Source organism: Eretmochelys imbricata, chromosome 24 (genome assembly GCF_965152235.1).
Source record: "Eretmochelys imbricata isolate rEreImb1 chromosome 24, rEreImb1.hap1, whole genome shotgun sequence".
NCBI lineage: Eukaryota > Metazoa > Chordata > Testudines > Cheloniidae > Eretmochelys > Eretmochelys imbricata.
In genome coordinates this window covers 18,749,682-18,760,701 of record NC_135595.1, presented here as the reverse complement: position 1 = coordinate 18,760,701, position 11,020 = coordinate 18,749,682, and positions in this window count along the sequence as shown.

Sequence of the window (11,020 nt, the reverse complement as noted above, 5' to 3'; positions counted from 1 at the left end):
GGGTGGAGCGAGAGCTTGTCAAGATCACACACACACACATCCTGGTTGTCGCACACACAAATGCCCCCGTGCCCCCCCCCCAACCAACTTGTTTTATCAAGCAAAAAATCGGTTCGTGTTCAGCAGAACCCGGGAACAGGAATTAGACAAAAAACCCACAAACCACTTCCCGCTCCTGAGCTGGACAAAACTAGCCCCGGTCCTGCCCCCCCTGCCCCCCGATTTCACCCCTTCCCATCCCCCCACAACTTCCAAGCCCCCAGCCCCACTTCCCCTCCCCCACAGCCCCTTGCCCACTCCCACCAGCCCCACTGCCCAATCCCCAGCACCCCTTCCCATCCCCCCACAGCTGCCCACCCCAATTCCACTTGCCCCCTGCCCCCCAGACACAGCCCTGCTTCCCACCCCTCCGCCTCCCCACCGGGACCCTGTCCAGGGGTGGTTGGTTGCTTGTCACTTGCCCAGTGTGGCTGGGGGTTTAATGACCAGCCAAGGACGGGACTTTAGCCTCTGGCCTGGCTGCCCCATTGCCCTGCCCCATGGTCCTGGCTCACTGGGGACCAGTCCTCTGGCCGGGGGAGCATGTGGGGGGAGCTGCTCCCCGGCCTCCTGCCCAGCAGAGCTGAGGGTTGACGAACCTTTAACCCCGAGGGCTTTTCTCCACCATGTTGCTTGGGCCTTTGAGTTCAATGGGGGTCAACGCTTCGGTGGCACCCACGGGCTAGACAAGTTGGTGGGAGGGTTGGTGCAGAGAAAGCTGGGAGGGATGTGGCTGGGATGGATAAACCCCAGCACAGATCCCCGCCCGAGATCGGACCCTGTTGTGCCGGGTGCTGCACAGACCCCTGACAGAGATTGGGGGCCCCCCCATTGTTCCAGGTGCTGCACAGACCCCCCCCACTGAAATTGGGGTCCCATCCTTACAGGTGCTGCCGGGACACATGGTGAAAGCAGACCACACACCCAGGAGCTCCCAGCCTAAACAGACACCACATTGTACAGCTGGAGAAACTGAGGCAGGGGCATACTGCCCTTTGCTCCCGGTCACAGGGGGAGTTTGTGGCAGAGCTGGGACAAGGATCCAGATGTCCTGCAGCCCAGTCTGGGGCCCTGCCCAGAAGCGAGTCCCATCAGCCCCCCAGTTGCCACACAGGCCCCCGGGGAGCCAGGACCAGATTTGGGAAGCAAAGGGGAGGGGAGAACTGCCCCCAACTGTCCTGCCCCATTCCACACCCTAGGGCACCAGGCCCGTGTGCCTCACCGTGACGTGGGTCTAATAGGAAAGGAGAAGGAAGCGCCCAGGATGGGTTGAGGTAAGCGATGGGTCAGCCAGTGACCTCATAACGCATCTATTCTGGGAGAGAAGTGGAGTCTAGTGGCTAGAGCAGGGGCGGGCTGGGAACCAGGATGCCTGGGTTCTATCCCTGGCCAGGGGAGGGGAGGGGAGTGGAGTGGGGTCTAGTGGTTAGAGCAGGGGGGCTGGGAGCCAGGACTTCTGGGGTCAATCCCAGCTCTGGGAGGGGAGGGGGGTCTTTAGAGTGGGGGTGGGGCTAGGAGTCAGGACTCCTGGGTTCTCTCTCTGGCCCTGGAAGGGGAGTGGGGCCTAGTGGTTAGAGCAGGGGGCCTGGCAGCCAGGACTCCTGAGATCTAACCCAGCTCTGGGAGGGGAGGGGGGGTCTAATGGGTAGAGTGGGGGTGGGGCTGGGAGTCAGGACTCTTGGGTTCTCCTCCCACAGGGCTGATGTCTCACCTGCAAGAGGCCCCTCCCCTCCCCGAAACCCAGGTCAGACTGAGTCACCGGGAATTCCTGACGTGCCACCTGCCCCCCCCCGCTCACCCCCCACTGTGGCATTGCACACGTGCTGCCCCACCCTGGGAACCCAGCCCCCCCCATCCAGGTGGTGTCCCAGGGACAGGGTCAGGGTCCTTTTTTGGCTTCCACGGGGGCTCCTTCCACTGTCCCCCAGCATCTTCCCTCCTGTGCCCCCTAATATCCCTGCCCCACTGAGTCTCTACCTAGCAGTGCCAGCCCCCCAGGAGCCCTCTCCCCACAGGCTCTGTGCCTGCTGCCCCCCACAGTCTCAGACAGTTGCTATGGCCCTCTCCCATCCCCTGAGCAGCCCCCCATAGCGTGCCCCCAGCTCCCCCCGCCCCGCAGCCTGCCAGCCGGCAGGGTCAGGCCCCGCCTGGTGGGGTGCACGGAGGGGCACAGGTGACGAGCCATGGCCGTGCCCCATGGCAGGCTGGGGTGGGGGTGGTTTCTCCCGGCCTCTCCCAGGAACCCTCCTGGCCCCGGCCCAGCCCCGACGACTCACATCCCGGCTCCATGTGCCCAGCTATAGGGATCCAGTGAGGGTGTGTGGGGGCTGGGGGGGCAGGACTCCTGGGTTCTCTCCCCAGCTCTGGGAGGGGAGTGGGGTCTAGTGAGTCAAAGTGGGGATTGGCTGGGGGCCAGGATTCCTGGGTTCGCTCATCAGCCCCCACTTCTGCCTTTCCAGGAACCCTTCAGCCATCCCTCCCACAAGGCCGCTTGTGGGGGCCGACTCTTGCCAAAGGAGGCGAGGAGAGGGCTGAAGCAACCAGCCAGCCTGGGTGTGGGTGTGGGTGTGTCCGTCCAGGGTCTCATGGGAACCCCCAAACCACCCAACCCCCGAAACTCAGCCAGGGCCACTAATCTAGTCGCTGAGCTGCCATGGCCCCTACTAGGGGCAGAGTCCGAAAGCGCAGGGGGCTCGGCCCAGGGCTGGGGACCCCTCGCTAGCATCAGGGGAGCTGGGGGGGGGCCCAAGGGGGACCGCAGGACGGAGGAAAGGGGGGATGGGGGGGAATGTCTCCGAGGAGGGGGGTGGTAGGGACGGACCCTCCCTCGCCCCATCCCAGGCTCTGTCAGTCAAAGGCAGTGGACGCGTAGGAAGGAAAGGTTTTTATTGGGCGCCCTGCAGGCAGGGGGCGCCGCGGGGGCAAAGCAGAGGGGAGCCGAGCCAGACCGCGCCGGGCTCCGGTCCCGTCCCCCTGCCAAAGGACACAGCAATAAATTAAGCATCAACTCGGAGGGGGGATCATTGAACTGGCTGGGGCGATGCTGGGGGAGAGGGGGTGGTGGGTAATCCACCCCCCCCCCCAGGGCAGTAACTGGCCCCATCGGCAGCCAACCAGCTGAGGGGTGAGACCACGCCACCCCCTTTCCCCTGCAACATGGGGCACTAACGGGAAGGGGGCAAACGGGAGAGACCCCCTCCCTCCATCCCCAGGGGCTGTTGTCTGATAGGGTAAAGTTCCTCTTGAATAAATATTTAAGCCCTAGGAGACTTCACAGATAGCAAAATAAACTCGTGTGTGTGTGTGTCTGGACACGCTGCCTACCTTGTGTGTACTTGTGGTTGTGTTTGGACAGTGTGTGTGTGTATATGGGTGTGGGGGGGTGTACGTTTGTATGTTGTCTGCCCGTGTGGCCCTATGGATGTGCGGTCTGGCAGTGCTGTGTTGTGTTGTGTAGCACCCCCTCTTCCAATCCAGGCCTTTAACAGGCATAAAAAAAACCCCTCCAGCATCTCAAGTGTTAATGGAGCTATCACAGGGCTGTCTAGAGCTGGAGACAATCTGTACATATCTACCTATAGAGTGGGTAGGGCCCCTCGGAGCAGCAGCCATTACGGCGCTCCCAGCCCCCGTTCTAGGAGGGAAATCTCCCTCTGCCACTAGCAATATGGGGTCTATGACACACAGGGGGAGCACTTTCGATTCCAGCCAGCAGGGGGCAGTAGTGTCACTTTCACGGATGCACCCTCAGGCAAGCGCAAAAGGACTCAGGCGGCCTGCTCCGGTACGGGCCAGGGCTTTCCTTCCGCTCGGCTGCAGGCTCCGGATGCTATGCTGGCACATGGGTGGAACTGACGCCAGGACGCCAGGGTTCCCTCCCTGGTTCTGGGCAGGGAGTGGCAGGGTCTAGTGGGTTAGAGCAGGGGGGCTGGGAGCCCGGACTCCTGGGTTCCCCGCAGGGCTCAGTGCAGCAGTACCGCGAGCAGGAGCGTGAGGCTGACGAGGCCAAGGTTGCTGCCGAGGCCAGAGGCTCCGCTGGGGTAGGGCGGGCGCGGCTTCCCCGGGGTGTTGGTGTACAGCCAGCCGCTGCTGTTCTTCACAAGCCCCTCCACCGGGTCCAGCCCCGGGGCGCTGGCGTTGCCCAGGGGACCGCGCGGGGAGTTGTTGGGCGTTTCCACGGTGATGGGGAAGGAGATGGTTGGCCTGTCCCGGTCGCCCTCGGTGCGCTCCAACGAGCCCTCCGGCTTGCTGACCGTCGCCGGGGCGCTGGGAGGGGCAGCGTGCCCGGCCTGCGCCGGCATGTCGTGGGAGGACAGGCCGTGGTCGACCAGAGCCACTCCCGGGCGCTTGGTGCAGAGGGTCTTGTTCTTCCCCCGGTGGGACCCGGCGCTGGCTCCTCCAGGGGCCAGGACGGTGCTGGTGGGGCTGGCTGCAGGGGCGCTGGGCTGGCTGGAACCTCCCTCCTTGTCCTCAGAGAAGACGCTCTCATTCTGCCTGGTGGCGAGATAGGGGATGTGGGCTACGGCGTCGATCCGGTTGCCGGGGGAGCCGGGAGTCGGGCCGTCGGTGCTGCGGGCCTCACCAGAGGCCATGGCTGAGCTGTCAGGGGCCCAGGTGGTGCTGCCCTCGGCCACGAAGCTCTCTCTGGCTGACCCGGTGCGACTTTCGGTGCCGGAGCTGCCTGCGGCAAAGAGAGATGGTGAACTGGTGGTGCCGTGGCCAGCTCCTTCGGCAACGACCCCGTTGCCGGGGCTCACCGTGGTGCTGCCAGCACCGGACAGTGAATCGGCAGAGCTGTGGCCATCTCTTTCGGCAACGAAGACCCTGGCACCGAGACCTGTGGTGGCTCTGATGAGGGATGATGCCTCGGTAGGGCCGTCACCGTGGTCCAGCCGCGGGGACTCGGTGCTGCTGGCGGAGGCCGAGGCCTCACCGGTAATGTGGTCCCGGGCAGAGTAATTGGTTTCTTCCTCGCACTCCTCTTCCTCCTCCTCTGCGTGGGCCAGGCCGGCGCCCGCTGGAATCTCCCGGGCGTTCTCCGGTGTCTCGGTGGCACCGGGCTCCGAGCGGCTGCTCCCCTCCAGGACGACGGCAGCGGGGACGCCCGTCGGCCGCGGGGCGTTGCTCTCGGAAAAGACCCCTCCCGCGCTGAAGGCGTTGTCCCTGGAGCCGGCGTTGTCCCGGTCTTCGGCAGACGCGGTCCCGTGGCCGCCTGTCGCCACGTGGCCGGGGGACGGGGTGACACCCGGTCCGCCTGTCGGCACCACGGCGTGGTCCCCGGCGGCAAAGACCCCTCCCTCCTCCAAGCCCCGCCCTTCGGAACTCTTGGTGGTCTCCGCCTCCCGGTCGCCATGGCTCCCTGCCAACAGAGGGTGGCCCCCAGCAACGGGGACCACGTCCTCCTCCTCCTCGTCTTCCTCCAGGATGCAGTCTGGCTCGGGGGTGGGGGCGGGGGGGAGGCGCGTCACGGGGCCGGCGGGGCTGGGGTGGCTGGGCCGCCCCTCGGCCACCCGCCCGTCCATGATGCGGGTGTTGCAGAGGCTCCCGGTGCAGCAATAGACCTCGGCCTCGTCCAGCTCCTGCACCAGGGCCAGCAGCGAGCTCTGGCACATGGCCGGGGTGGCGCAGCCCTTAAAGGTCACCAGGCCTGAGTCGGCGCCACCTGCAGGCAGGAGGGCAAAGGGTCAGGATTCCCCAGAGCCAGCCAGCCCCCCGCCCCGGGGCCGGATGGGAGCCGCCCCCCCCGGGAGGAGTCAGGCCCCGTGTCCCAGTCCCCGCCCCGGGGCCGGATGGGCACCAGCCCCCCTGCAGGAGTCAGGCCCCGTGTCCCAGTCCCGGCCCCCCTGAGCCAGCCAGTCCCCGCCCCGGGGCCGGATGGGAGCCAGACCCCCTGGAGGAGTCAGGCCCCGTGTCCCAGTCCCCGCCCCCCTGAGCCAGCCAGTCCCCGCCCCGGGGCCGGATGGGAGCCAGCCCCCCCGGAGGAGTCAGGCCCCGTGTCCCAGTCCCCGCCCTGGGGCTGGATGGGAGCCGGCCCCCCCTGCAGGAGTCAGGCCCCGTGTCCCAGTCCCGGCCCCCCTGAGCCAGCCAGTCCCCGCCCCGGGGCCGGATGGGAGCCAGCCCCCCCGGAGGAGTCAGGCCCCGTGTCCCAGTCCCCGCCCTGGGGCTGGATGGGAGCCAGCCCCCCCGGCGGGGACAGGCCCCATGTCCCGCTCACCGGTGCGGCTGCGGCCGATCCCCTCCAGACACATGTTGTGGTGTCCCATGCAGGGCACCGTGGAGCTTGAGTTGCTGGTGCAGCCGACACCGTCCTCGTCCACGCAGCTGAAGCACTGCAGCCCGTTGTGCGGCTCGCCCTCTATGAGGAAATCTGGGGCGGTGGGGGAGGGAATTCATGAGCTTCTGGGCCTGAAACCCCCAACCCCTCCCCCCCGATCAGCCCCCTGGGCCCATCTACCCTGGTATCCCGCCTCCTCCCCGCCCTGGGCTCAGCCCCCTGGGCCCATCTACCCTGGTATCCCGCCTCCACCCCGCCCCAGGCTCAGCCCCCTGGGCCCATCTACCCTGGTATCCCGCCTCCTCCCCGCCCCGGGCTCAGCCCCCTGGGCCCATCTACCCTGGTATCCCGCCTCCTCCCCGCCCCAGGCTCAGCCCCCTGGGCCCATCCACCCTGGTATCCCGCCTCCACCCCGCCCCAGGCTCAGCCCCCTGGGCCCATCTACCCTGGTATCCCGCCTCCTCCCCGCCCCAGACTCAGCCCCCTGGGCCCATCTCCCCGGGCGGGTACCTGTGTCCAGGTGGTTGCAGAGGGGCGTGTCGCAGCAGCGGGCATGGATGGCACGGGTGCCGGCGTAGAAGCCCAGCCCGTCCTGGCAGCGTGGGAGGCTGGCGCAGCCCTTCAGCTTCATGTTGGTGAACTCACCTGGGTGGGGGGGCGGCATCAGGGATGTTCAACCCCCACCCCCAGCACTCCGGTTCTCCCCTCCCCCTCTACCTTCCTCCCCCGCCCCCGCCAGAGCCTCCGCTTCTCCCCTCCCCCAGCTCTCCCTCCCCCTCACCCCCAGGGCCTCTGCTTCACCCCTCCTGCAACTCCCCCTCCCCCCACTGCCTTTCTCCCCCTCATCCCTAGGGCCTCAGCTTCTCCCCCCCAGCTCCCCCTCCCCCCACTACCTTCCTCCCCTCCCCCAGCTTCCCCTCCCCCCACTACCTTCCTCCCCCCATGCAGGGCCTCCGCTTCTCCCCTCCCCCCCTGCTTCCCCCCCCAGCACCTCCAGTTCTGTTCTCCCCTCCCCCAGCTACACCCCCACCTCCTCCTGTTCTCCCCTCCCCATCATTCCCCATCTCTCATCCCCCCAGCCAGCCGTCCCGCCCCCCCTTTGCCCTCCTTACCCAGGGTGCCGGTGATGTCCAGGTCCAGGCACTGGTCCTGTGCCCCGGTGCACCCCAGCTGGGTGCGGGCGGAGGGGGGGCACCAGGCGCCCTGGGAGGTGCAGGCATGGCAGCTCAGTTGGTTGGGGGTGGCCGGCTCTGGGGCTGCAGGGAGAGACGGGAGGGGTCAGTGGGGGCAGGGGCAACTCTCACCTATGGGGTCAGGGTGGGAGGGGAGGGGCACTGGGGATTCGGAGGGGCAGCAGGACTGGGTGGGGGCAGGGTGGGGTGGGGCACTGGGGACGTGGGTGGGGGCACTCGGGGGCAGGGCTGCAGGCGGGGTGGGGGCGGGGGACTGGGGGAATGGTGGGGGGCACTGGGGAGGCACGCTGCAGGTGGACTGAAAGTAGGGCAGCTGGGGCACTGGGGGATCAGGGGGCGAGGGGTGCAGGGCTGCAGGCAGGACGGGCACGGGGGCTGCAGAGGGTGGGGTCGCAGGTCGGGGGACACGGGGGTGCAGGGTGGGGGTGCAGGGTAGCAGGTGCTGGGGGGGTAGAGCTGCAGGCAGGAAGGGTGAGGGGGGTGCAGGGTGGGGGACACGGGAGATTTCGGGGGCAGGGTGGGAGCACTGGGGGACTCACCCGCAAAGCTTGGGGCACTGCAGCCGACCCTGGCAGAGCCAGGTGCTGGGGGGCAGGTGGTGGGGCTGCAGGGGTGGGGACAGGGACAGGGGAGAAGGGTTGGGTGCAAGGGGAGCACGGGTGGTGTGGGGGGATCAGGGGTGTGGGGGATGGCTGGGAGTGCAGGGGGTGGGGGAGTTTGGGGGTGGAACCGCGGGGGGGCAGGCAGGGCACTGGGGAGGTGCGGGGGGCCCCAAGGGGACGGGGTCGCTCACTGACACTTGGGGCATTGCAGTCGTCCCCCAGGCAGTGCCGAGCACTGGGGGGCAGGGTCCGGTGGGACACTGGGGGTGCATGGGGTGGGGTGCAAGGGGGCTCACCGAGGCTTGGGGCGTTGTAGCCACCCCCTTGGCAGTACTAGGCATGGGGGGGGCAGGGGGTCCCGCGGGTCAGGGTGCTGGGGGCACTGTGGGTGCAGGGCCCGGGGGGGCACAAGGGGGGCTCACTCAGGCTGGCGGCGTTGCAGCGGTCCCCCTGGCAGTGCCGGGCGCGGGGGGGGGAGCAGGGGGGACCGCGGGGCAGGGAGCTGGGGGGGCAGGGCCCGGGGGGGCACAAGGGGGGCTCACCCAGGCTGGCGGCGTTGCAGCGGTCCCCCTGGCAGTGCCGGGCGCGGGAGGGGGCAGGGGGGCCGGCGGGGCAGGGAGCTGGGGGGGCAGGGCCCGGGGGGGCACAAGGGGGGCTCACCCAGGCTGGCGGCGTTGCAGCGGTCCCCCTGGCAGTGCCGGGCGCGGAGGGGGGCAGGGGGGCCGGCGGGGCAGGGAGCTGGGGGGGCAGGGCCCGGGGGGTGCACAAGGGGGGCTCACCCAGGCTGGCGGCGTTGCAGCGGTCCCCCTGGCAGTGCCGGGCGCGGGGGGGGCAGGGAGCTGGGGGGGCAGGGCCCGGGGGGGCACAAGGGGGGCTCACCCAGGCTGGCGGCGTTGCAGCGGTCCCCCTGGCAGTGCCGGGCGCGGGGGGGGGGCAGGGGGGGCCCGCGGGGCAGGGAGCTGGGGGGGCAGGGCCCGGGGGGGCACAAGGGGGGCTCACCCAGGCTGGCGGCGTTGCAGCGGTCCCCCTGGCAGTGCCGGGCGCGGGGGGGGGGGCAGGGGGGCCGGCGGGGCAGGGAGCTGGGGGGGCAGGGCCCGGGGGGGCACAAGGGGGGCTCACCCAGGCTGGCGGCGTTGCAGCGGTCCCCCTGGCAGTGCCGGGCGCGGGGGGGGCAGGGGGCAGGGGGGCCCGCGGGGCAGGGAGCTGGGGGGGCAGGGCCCGGGGGGGCACAAGGGGGGCTCACCCAGGCTGGCGGCGTTGCAGCGGTCCCCCTGGCAGTGCCGGGCGCGGAGGGGGGCAGGGGGGGCCGGCGGGGCAGGGAGCTGGGGGGGCAGGGCCCGGGGGGGGCACAAGGGGGGCTCACCCAGGCTGGCGGCGTTGCAGCGGTCCCCCTGGCAGTGCCGGGCGCGGGGGGGGCAGGGGGCAGGGGGGCCCGCGGGGCAGGGAGCTGGGGGGGCAGGGCCCGGGGGGGCACAAGGGGGGCTCACCCAGGCTGGCGGCGTTGCAGCGGTCCCCCTGGCAGTGCCGGGCGCGGGGGGGGCAGGGGGCAGGGGGGCCCGCGGGGCAGGGAGCTGGGGGGGCAGGGCCCGGGGGGGCACAAGGGGGGCTCACCCAGGCTGGCGGCGTTGCAGCGGTCCCCCTGGCAGTGCCGGGCGCGGAGGGGGGCAGGGGGGCCGGCGGGGCAGGGAGCTGGGGGGGCAGGGCCCGGGGGGGGCACAAGGGGGGCTCACCCAGGCTGGCGGCGTTGCAGCGGTCCCCCTGGCAGTGCCGGGCGCGGGGGGGGCAGGGGGCAGGGGGGCCCGCGGGGCAGGGAGCTGGGGGGGCAGGGCCCGGGGGGGCACAAGGGGGGCTCACCCAGGCTGGCGGCGTTGCAGCGGTCCCCCTGGCAGTGCCGGGCGCGGGGGGGGCAGGGGGCAGGGGGGCCCGCGGGGCAGGGAGCTGGGGGGGCAGGGCCCGGGGGGGCACAAGGGGGGCTCACCCAGGCTGGCGGCGTTGCAGCGGTCCCCCTGGCAGTGCCGGGCGCGGTAGGCCAGCGCCAGGAGATGCGAGCTCAGCTCCAGCGCCTCGTCCGGCCGCGGGCGGCGAGCGCAGCCCTTGGACACGGCCTGGAAGCGCAGGAAGGCTGCGGGGGGGTGCGGGGGGGGGGGGGCACGGGTGAGAACCTGCCTGGGCCCCTTCACAGCACCCCCCACTCCAGAGCAGCCCCTCTCCCCCCCCGCCAGGATACCCCAAAAACCCGCCTGGCTCCCCCCCAATAGGGCACCCCGCGCCCGAAACCTCCCCCCCCCCAGGAGACAGCGTTCCTATAGGGCAAGGGGGGCAGTTACCCCCCTCCTCGAGACCATGCCCCCCCCCCAGATTTTAGCTGGGTCTATATGCCCCCCACATCCCTTTGCATGTCCCTGCCCCCACCCTGTATTCCCCCAGTGCCCCCCCACCGTGCATGCTCCCTGGCCCCAGTGCCCCCCACTCCCCTCAGGCTTTACAGGCTATGATACAGTGCCCTAACTTTACCCCCGCCCCCAGCCCGGGGAAGGCCGCCCAGCCCCCCCGGACTCACACACGGCGGCGCTGCGCACAGCTGTCCGGCAGCTGGATTCCCCCTCGCGGCACGTCACTTCTGTCTCCACCGAGCAGCCAAACTCCCCGTGGCAGGATTTGCACTGTAGGCAGGCGGCTGGGGGGAGATAGGACCTCAGAGCCAGGAACCCAGGAGTCCGGGCTCCCAGCCCCCCCGTCTCTAAGCACTAGACCCCACTCCCCGCCCAGAGCCGGGGAGAGAACCCAGGAGTCCGGGACAGGGGCAAGGAATGGGGTAGGTCTGTCCTCCGCTCTGGGAAAATTGTACCAGTTTCGCCCCCCGGAGGGGGTGAGAGGCGACGCTGGGGTGTTTATCTGGGATCCGGGACAGC